Source organism: Oxyura jamaicensis, chromosome 20 (assembly GCF_011077185.1).
Source record: "Oxyura jamaicensis isolate SHBP4307 breed ruddy duck chromosome 20, BPBGC_Ojam_1.0, whole genome shotgun sequence".
Lineage (NCBI taxonomy): Eukaryota > Metazoa > Chordata > Aves > Anseriformes > Anatidae > Oxyura > Oxyura jamaicensis.
The window spans coordinates 12,741,071-12,750,033 of NC_048912.1; the positions used below are offsets into that span (position 1 = coordinate 12,741,071).

Here is an 8,963-nt window from a genome sequence, read left to right on the forward strand (position 1 = left end):
CTGCCCCCCTCAAACAATGCCAGGGGTGAACATCTCATTCCCTCCCACCCACCTTCCCATACCTCTGGATTTATTTTTACTCCAAGAGTCATATTACTGCTGTTGACTCTCCTGTGCTTAGTCCATGCCCCTCCACAGTAATTAAGCATTAACTAATACCTGCTCGTTGCAAAGCATAAGAGAGTTTTATTAGCAGGCAGGAAAAGGCTGCATTGATTTAGAAGGCGCAGTGCACATGGTAATTTCTGTGCCACCTTAAAAATCACAGCAAAGTGATCTCTGGAAGGTAATAAACAAGATGCAAAATCACCCTGATAACATAAATCACTGTGAACTCACTTGATATTAATAACGACTGTGCCATGGATCCATCCAAGGGAATTGCTTCGTAATGCAATATCAATGTACCATTATTTTAAAGTGTTACTCAAGTAAAGGGGAAAATGGGATTCTTTATAGCTTGTGTGGGATTTTATTAAGCTCTCCTCTGTGGAGAGGAGTGGGACTGCCTGGGTGTACCTACCAGTGATGACATTTGCTAGGGATGAGCAGTTTGTCCTATCACCTGAGTCCCCCAGTGGAACAGCCTGTCCTGAAGACCAGGGCAGGAGAAGCCAAACCTCAGAAAATAATGACCAGCATCACCTTTCTTGTTCCAGAGTCTGGGATAGGCAGGGAAATGCCGAGGGATGCCTCAGGGCTTGGATGCATCCCCTCCGTTGTCATCTGCCTCGGATGCGCACTGCACATCCCTGGCTGTCGCGAGGAGTTAGGAGCAGAGGAGGTGGACGAGCCCCTTCTGGCTGGCGTGCAGTGAGTTATGTGTTAGCTTTACATACAGCCGTTCATTAGAGATTTACCAGCTGGTTTTTGCCTAAATATTTGCTTAAGACTCTAAGCATATTTCATTCCATAGATTATTTTTTTCCTACCAGTTATGAATCAGGGCTAAAAGCATTTCAGAAAGAAAACACGCTTTGCTGAAGTTGGATGTGGCATTCAATCAAAATCCCCAAGAAACCTAAGACTGGTTGGAAATATGAAGGACATCAGTGTTCAGGGAAGGGCTTCCAGCCCGTTGGAAACCTGTTCTTCCAAAATTTGGCTAGGACCAGCAGATGGGACAAAGTCACTCAGGACAGATGCTGAAAGAGCAGAGATGAGCTCATTTCTGCAATTTTCTGATTCTGCAAGAATCAGTAAGAAAAATGGTTCTTTTTATTTTCACTGTTTATTTTTTCCTTTTCAGTGGTGCAAACCAACTGTTCCACCATTCTTCTAGTACACAGGGGTGCAATAAATTCTGCTGTCAGCCCAGGAACACTTCCCAAACAGGCACCGTGGCTCTTACAACTAATGCCCCAGGCAGGGTCTGGTTGGGTAGCTGTCTGCCCGAATGGTGGTGGGAAACATGGCCAGGAGTATGGGATGACTGCTCCATTTCATTTAAGTGTTGCTTCTATTTTAAAGTCAACATTTCAACCTTGCACTGAAGCTCTGAAATTCTGCCCAGTAGTGAAAAAAACAAATTTATAAATGGTTGAAAAGTCCGAGCATCTCTCTCAGCTACCCCAGAGTCCTCCCTGGAGTTTCCTGAACACAGGAATTTTGAAGTGACACCTAATTTAATCCAATTTTAAGGTGTTCCAGGAGAGTTACAAGTTAGAAATCTTCCTTTTTAGCACAGCTTGAATCCTGATGCCTTCCCGGGGCTGCAGGATGGCACAAACTCTGAGAGAATTTGGATATATTTTATTCCAAACTCTCACCACAACCTTCCAGAATTTTACTGAATTTGGGACCTGTCCCTAGGCTCAGCAAGGAGCCTCCTGTCATGCAATCAGTGGGACCATCATCCAGCAGATCTGGCTGAATTAGTGCTCCCTGAGCTTCCCTACCTCCATGCAGTGATGCCAATCCCCCAAGGTTAGGGATCTGGTACCTGTGGGCACCAGTGGGCACTGAAGGAGCTTTGCCAGTTCAAACCAGCTGCAAATCTGCTCAAAGTGATTTTTGTTTTTACAGGTTTTTAACCCACTGGGTTCAGTCTGTGCAGAGAACAGACCGCAGTCCTGCTCCTCAGACTGCAGCTGCTGAAGCCAGTCATCCCCCTCATCTCAGTGCTTTAAATAAATCCTAACGTGGGTATCTTAAAGAGCTGGGCTAACTCCCCAAAGCATTAATGGGTGTTAAGTGGTGTGCCGAGATAAGAATACATCCCATTGTTAAGAATGACTGATAGAGCTCAGGGGTCAAGTGAAATTGTACTTATCTGCTCGCAATTCTTTTTTTTTTTTTTTTTTTTTTTTTTCTGTGCTTGCTGTCTAGAATTTTCTTCTTAAAAAAAAAAAAAAAAAGAAAGAAAAGGAAAAGAAAAGAAAAAAAGAAAAAGGAAAGTGTAAACCAGCCCCTATTTTAGTCAGGAGTCAAGCAAAAGATTCTCCAGGGGCTACCGGCAGATAAAAGACAGACACAGCACTTCTGGTGGAAAAACCAGGGGATGCCTTCCCCACATGACGAGACACAAGGGACCACCAAATTATTACAAATTACAGGGAAGTCAGAACTCCCTTCATGAAGGCAGCGGTGCAGGAAAATTCCCTTTCCACTAAATTACAAGCAAGCTGCTGTCTCTTCACTACTTCTGTGATGCACAGAAGCTTGTACCTGAACATGCAAACTTTACCTGGTGGCTAAAACTTTTGCCCTGGGAAAGAATATGCTTTGCTGGGCTCAGAGTTTATGAACAGCTGTAGCAGACCATCCTGTTTCGGAGTTAGCTGGTTGGGGAAGGTCCCCAGCTCTGGAACGGACTCTCTGTTCTTGGCAGGGCACCGTCCACTCTTGCTACCTGGGACGTTAGCCCAGGATTTGATTAAAAGGTTGTCATAACCAGGAGAAATGAGCTTCTTATGTACTGGGATAGGTCCCAGCACGTCCATTTCATGGGGACAGCTTGCAGGACAAGAAATACTCTTTCTGGCCCCAAAGTGGTGACCAGCATCAGCTGTCCGTGGCTGCCCAGCACAGATGTCCTTGGGGAGCTGGTCCCACCATGACCCTGCACAGGGCAGCAGGACACACAAAGTGTTCCTAACTTCAGCCAAACCACTTTTCCCCAGGTACCTAGGGGCTGAGTTTTATACTGGCCTGCAATATCACTGAGGCGTGCTTTCACAGCATAAATATCAGTGCAGGATTTGGTCTTTCTCCTGGCTGGAGAAGCCAGGAGGCAAAAATGGCAGTGGGTCCGTTCAGTGTTGGGGGAAGACCTTAATGGTAAGGTGCTAACAGAAGAAAGGGTGGGATGGGAGAAAGGGGATGGAAGAAACACTTCTGCTTTTGTGGAAAAGGAACAACTGTTTTAAAACAAGAACTTGCAAATGAAAGAAGCAGATACAGACATGTATGTTTTTTATTGCCATTCTCATGACAAAGCCTAAAGGTTTTGATCTCTTTGTGAAACGTTCAGACTGCTGGGCTGCACACAAGATCTCCTTGGCAGTCCTGCCTTGGTGGGCAGGGAGGCTTCTGCTGCTCCATCAGGGCTGAGCACAGAAGTACAAGCATGTATCCTCCTTCCTGCTGATTAATAGTTCCAGTCAACATCGGCGAACTTATTCCTATTGACAGTTCTATGAAATACTTGCAGAATCAACGGCTATAAAATGTATGGCAAAGCACTGGCACCATAAAGCCGTAACATTCGTGTCTATTGCAATCAAGGCTTTTAAAACCTAATTACTTCTGGGTGACATCAGTCATATATTTTCATGTGAAATTACAGTGGCACGCAAGTGCCCAGCAAAATAAAAGAAAACAAATGATGTCCTATAATAACGGAGAAGTGAACTATCATTTTTAATCTGGCATGAAAGCTCCAACTGATGAAGCTTAATACAACTTGTTAAAACACCTAACAAGCGAGGAAGTGATTAAGTATTGTCCTTTTGCCTCTGGGAAATGGGATCTGCTCTCAGCAAGCACGGAGTGACTGAGATAGCCCTTTGGAGCTGATTGAGCTGCACATAAAGTAACTTCTAATGATCTCAGTCCACTTTGAGCCATAAAGATTTAGAAGGGACAATATTTTAGAAATGATCAAGTTCCACTCTTTTTATTAGTGAGGATAAAACACCTTTGTGGAGGAAATTAAACAGAATAAATTGCTGAAGCTGTCTGCAGCTTCCATCATTTAGTGGTGTCGGAAGAGCATGGCAGACACAAGCTTGCCCACAGCAGAGCGAGGCGAGAAGACAAAGCGCTTTTTGCTTCCAAACTGAAACAGGAGGAGTTCGCAGGCTGAGCACAATCCTGTGCACAGTCACAGCCTCCAGCTCCGTTACCTTGTTGGCATGCCTTGGGTATCTCCCCACTGCCCTGGAGGGGAAACTGCGGCACTCAGACACCACAGCAGGTTTGGGGTTGCTCAGGGCAGACAGTGCCCAAGGCACCAGCCTGCCCAAGCTCCTCTGCAGCTGGGCATAAGGTGTAGCATCCTTCAGAGAGCATGTAGAGGGCTCTGGGGATGCTCCTGCCCTGCCCAGATTGCTGCAGGATTGCCAAATTGCCTCCAGGGCTAAACCCTCCACAGGGACAAGCACGCACAAGTCCCCGGTTCCTGCAACAGACCATGGCAGAACTTGCTACAGTTTGCTCTTCTGACTTTTATTAAGGACACGTTTGTCTGGAGATGTTTCTTTTATGGTGCTTAAATTAAGTTTTCAAGGTTAATTGTCCAATTTGATGTCTTCAGCTCAATAAATAATTCAGAGACAGTTTACGTCCTCCCATGTAAAGATGCCTACTGAGGTTACGGTCGCAGCCAGGCACTTCCTCTGATGTGCTATTAGCTAATGTGCTGAAGGTTTTTCCACCTCCTTTTGGAAGCCTTTATGCTCTTCAAGAGGACGTTTGAATGGAGCTGGAGCTCACTGGAAGGGACCGTAGTGAAGACAGCCAAAGCCACCAAGCCATCGATGAAGTCAGTGCCAAGTCACCCAGCGCTTTTCCTGCTCTCTTCCACCAAGCAGCAGCAGCACAGCAATAACTTCAGCTCTTAATAACAAGCCACCAGACTTCAGTTCAGCAGGTCAAGCCGAGGAGCCTTTTACGTGCCCTCTGGGGACTCTTTCTGTAGAGCAGCTAACTCAGGCAGGCCTTTTCTGAGCGCATCTGAATTGTTAGCAGAGCCAACAGAGATGCCATCAGAAATTTCACGTCGCTAAACTGCTGAGTGCGATACGTGAAGTTGCTTCGCTTAGTCACATTTTTATAGCTCTCTTACAAACAATCTGCGAGACTGGTTTTCCTATAGGCTTTCTATAATGGGATCATAACCCTGCTGGGACTTGCAGGTAACAATGCAAAAAAAAAAAAAAAACAATAATAATAATAAATAAGCCCTGTAAGTGATAAATATTCCTGCGGTGCCTTCGTGTGAGTTCCAGCCCTGCCGTGAAGGCTGGGGAGTCCTGGGAGCTCTGCTGGGGATGGGGCTTGCAGCCACCCCCAGGGACCAGGAGCTGGCAGGAGAGGGATGCTGCTTCGCTTGTCAATGCTGGAGGAGTCTTGGGGGACCAATTAGTTAATGTCTGCACCGTGCCACTGATACATGAAGAAAAAAAAATTTAAAAGAAAATATTGGCAGTTCTTACTAAATCCAGGTCTTTCCCCTGATTTAAACTCCAGCATTAGTATCTGCAGGAAATTCACCAGCCCTGTTATCTATAGATGTTTTACAGTGTTAAACCTGCCCTCCCAAGCAGTGGTGCAGGTCTGCTGGCAGCCTGCGGTCAGTAGGTCGTGGAGGATGCAGGTGAGAGCTGCAGCTGGATCCGGCCCCATGCTGACACTGCAATGCAGCTCCGATGCAGAGCTCCCGGCACAGGGACATCGATTCAGCGGCGTGGTGCTGTCCTTTAATTAAAGGTCATGTTGCAAGGCTGGCTCTGCTCCTGTCTCTGTGTGCACCTGGAGGGTCCGGAGCAGAAATATAGGTACGAGGGAGCTGCCGTGCCCTGTGCTAGTGCCAGAGGTGGGGACGTGGTGGGATGAGAGCCCTTGGTCCATCCAGCCTGTGCTGAGGCTGCACAGCCGTGCCTTGCTCACTTTGTAAGCACCTGGGAGCTCAGCAGATCAAAAAAGAGTACTAAGGGGATACCATTTCCATAGCTGCCTGGCCTGCACAGTGCCCCAATGCCAACCTGGAGTCACCATCTCAACTTTTGGCTCCTCCACGGACCCCTCGTGACACAGGAGCATCAGCTGGCCCTCTCACGCGTCATTTTCCAGCCATCCCCATCCCCTTGTCACAGCTAGTGATCCTTGAAACCACACGGAGAGTCACACTGTGCAGAGGATAAAGCAGATTTTAGTCCTGCGGTTCACAAATCAAAATATCTGAATTTTGCCTGCTAGAGCAAATTGTGGCTACAAATATTCCCACTTAAAATGCAGCTATTGGCAACCTGGCACTGGGCTGAGCAGGGCTTGCAGAGCAGCAGATCCTGCGGTTTGCAACCAGCAATGTATTCAGGATGCATCTGATCAAAGCTGTAAAAGGAGAAAAAAAAATCATCAAGGCAACGTAGTAAAAGATGATAGTTGTTAAATCTAATTTCAATAGTGTGTGTGCATAACCTCTAACTCGGAGGCATCTGAGCATTCCAGACATGGCCGGTGCATTGTAATTTTTGCATCGTTTCACATTACTCACAAGGTACATTAGATGGACACTGAAGGATGAATTATTCTTTTCAGCAAAACATTTTTGTGGAGTAAGTAAATTTATCTTGCGGGGAGAGTAAAAGGAAGAAATATGGCATTAAAATGTGCAGATCTGAGTTGAACACATCTCTCTTTTACAGGGAAACCATGATTTAAGTGCACTCTATTACTAATGTTTAATAAAAGCCATAATTCAGAATGTCAGGCTGAGGCTGTGTGCATTGAAACTATGATTTGGGGAAAAAATGACACGGACATTTTTCAGTACAGTAGCTCTTCTTTAAGCCATTTGTCTGCAGGCCTAAATTAGCTTTGAAATGTACTTTATCTTTGCTAAAAAGGCACTGATACAGCGATTATGCTTTATCAATTAATCTCACCCGGAGTACCTGGGAGGACAGAGGCTCACGAGGACCAGCCCCCGCTGACTGTCCCCTCTCTGTGGGATGTTGGGTGCCCAGAACCAGGCAGGTGACCAAAATCACCGGCTTCTGCATCACATAAAGCTTTGAATGATCCTGGGAAAGTCTGTGTGCATGTGCAGGATGAACCTCAGCCCTCCTGCAAGCGATGCTCCCCAAATAGCCGCGGTTCAGGCGCTGCCTCCCCAGCCACGTTCCTGACCTCTTGCAGGGCAGGCGGAGAAGCCCTGCCCTACCTGTGCTGCTGCCAGCGGGTTATTTATTGCCCTGTCAATGTCGGCTCCGAGGGGAATGTGGGACTGACTGATTGATTGGGAAGCAAAGAAGCTATCTCACGTCGCGTCCCTTGATGCTTCGCAGACCCAAGCTGGCAGACAGCCCCGAGCAGAGCTGGCTGCGGGTTGGCCTCTGGTTGCTGTGTGTTTGACACTGATTCTTCAGAAAACTGCAAATATCCAAAACTTCAGTGCTTCCTGCTCTGGAGCAAGCACTAGGCAGTGCTTGTGAAATAGCAGAACAGTGATGTCAGGTTTGGAGCAGCCCGGATTGGGATCACAACCAAAACACTGCCCTTCTGCTGCACCACTGCATCTGGCAGGGTGATTTCTCTGGTGGTGTCCCTCCTGCAGCTCCGGTAGGTCTGTCATTAAGGTCACATTTAGGTGTCATTTAGAGTTATCAGTCCTCAGCCAACTGTCTTGGGGGAGGCTCTTGAGCCCAAGCCTGCAAACACAGGTGCTAATGTACTCAGTCCTGAAGTGCTCATGGACATAGAGTTGTTGGAAGTGCTCCTGACTTGGTTTTGCTTTCGCTTCCTCTACTTCCTCTTGATAAAATCTGAGTTTCTAGATAAAAAGCAGTATAAAATGAGCAGCTTGGCTGATCTCTGCTTTGCACCTTCCCACGTGTGCAGTGAGAATTGAAGCTGCTCAGCTCTGGCCTCCGGGTGCTTTTTGAATCTCTCCATGGACCCTGCAGTGACCAAGGCACATCGCTGCCTGGGCACGGGCTGTCATCTGCAGGCGGATCTGCATCTTGAGCCACAGGGAAAGAATTTGTAGTGTAAGAAAAACCATTCTTCCTCTTCCTCTTTCCTTTCCTGGGCACTGTGAAATGCGCTGGAGATGTGGAGAAACCTGGCAGGGCTGCAGCTCCTTTCCTGCCGGCTGCAGGTCACCCACGGTTCCCCGCAGGTCACCCAGGCCAGGCTTCAAACCCAGCCCTGGAGGGTCCTGCTTTACGCCAGGTGAGGATCCGGGCCATCGAATATCACTTTCATTTACCATCTGACCTACAGCTGGCATGTTTATTAGTACAAACCAAACCTCCCGGGGCAAGCAAAGCCCAGCCTGGCCCTCGCTGATCCTCTCCCAGGGAAAAGCTACCTGGGAGAGGCTGTGCTCCCAGGCACCGCAGCACCCGCAATTAAACTCTCCTTAAACTTTAAAGGCATACTTAAATGTGTTTTTATGGCCCCATTACTTTCTCTTTATAACCTGAGGTGAAGACTGGAATCCTGTCTGAGACATCTTAAAGGTTATACGTACAATTAGCTGGTTCTCATCACGTTCTTTAATATTTCACTGCATAAGCCAAAACAAACCCCCATAAATCACAGAGCGTGGGGGCACTGGCAGGGCAGGGGACATCCATCCCTCCCTGGTATTAATGGGGGCTTGGCTGCCAAGAAAGCGATGCTGGACGAGGTGCGGGGCTGCCACATTGCTCGTCCCTCCCCGATCTCTGCCGGGACGTGGGCTCCCCTCTCCCAGTCCCTAACCTGCCTGTGATGCCGAGTCATTAGTGACAGAT

The 8,963-nt window shown here is 47.5% G+C and overlaps 1 long non-coding RNA gene across 1 annotated transcript; it reads right to left on the minus strand.

The window, feature by feature from the left end:
* Positions 1-5,812: 5,812 nt before the first annotated feature.
* LOC118176981 lies at positions 5,813-8,741 on the minus strand. Its single transcript, XR_004755621.1, has 2 exons — positions 7,119-8,741; positions 5,813-6,555 (listed from the first exon to the last, which is right to left on the minus strand). It is a non-coding gene; the product is annotated as an uncharacterized LOC118176981 (long non-coding RNA).
* Between the last annotated feature and the right edge of the window lie 222 nt (positions 8,742-8,963).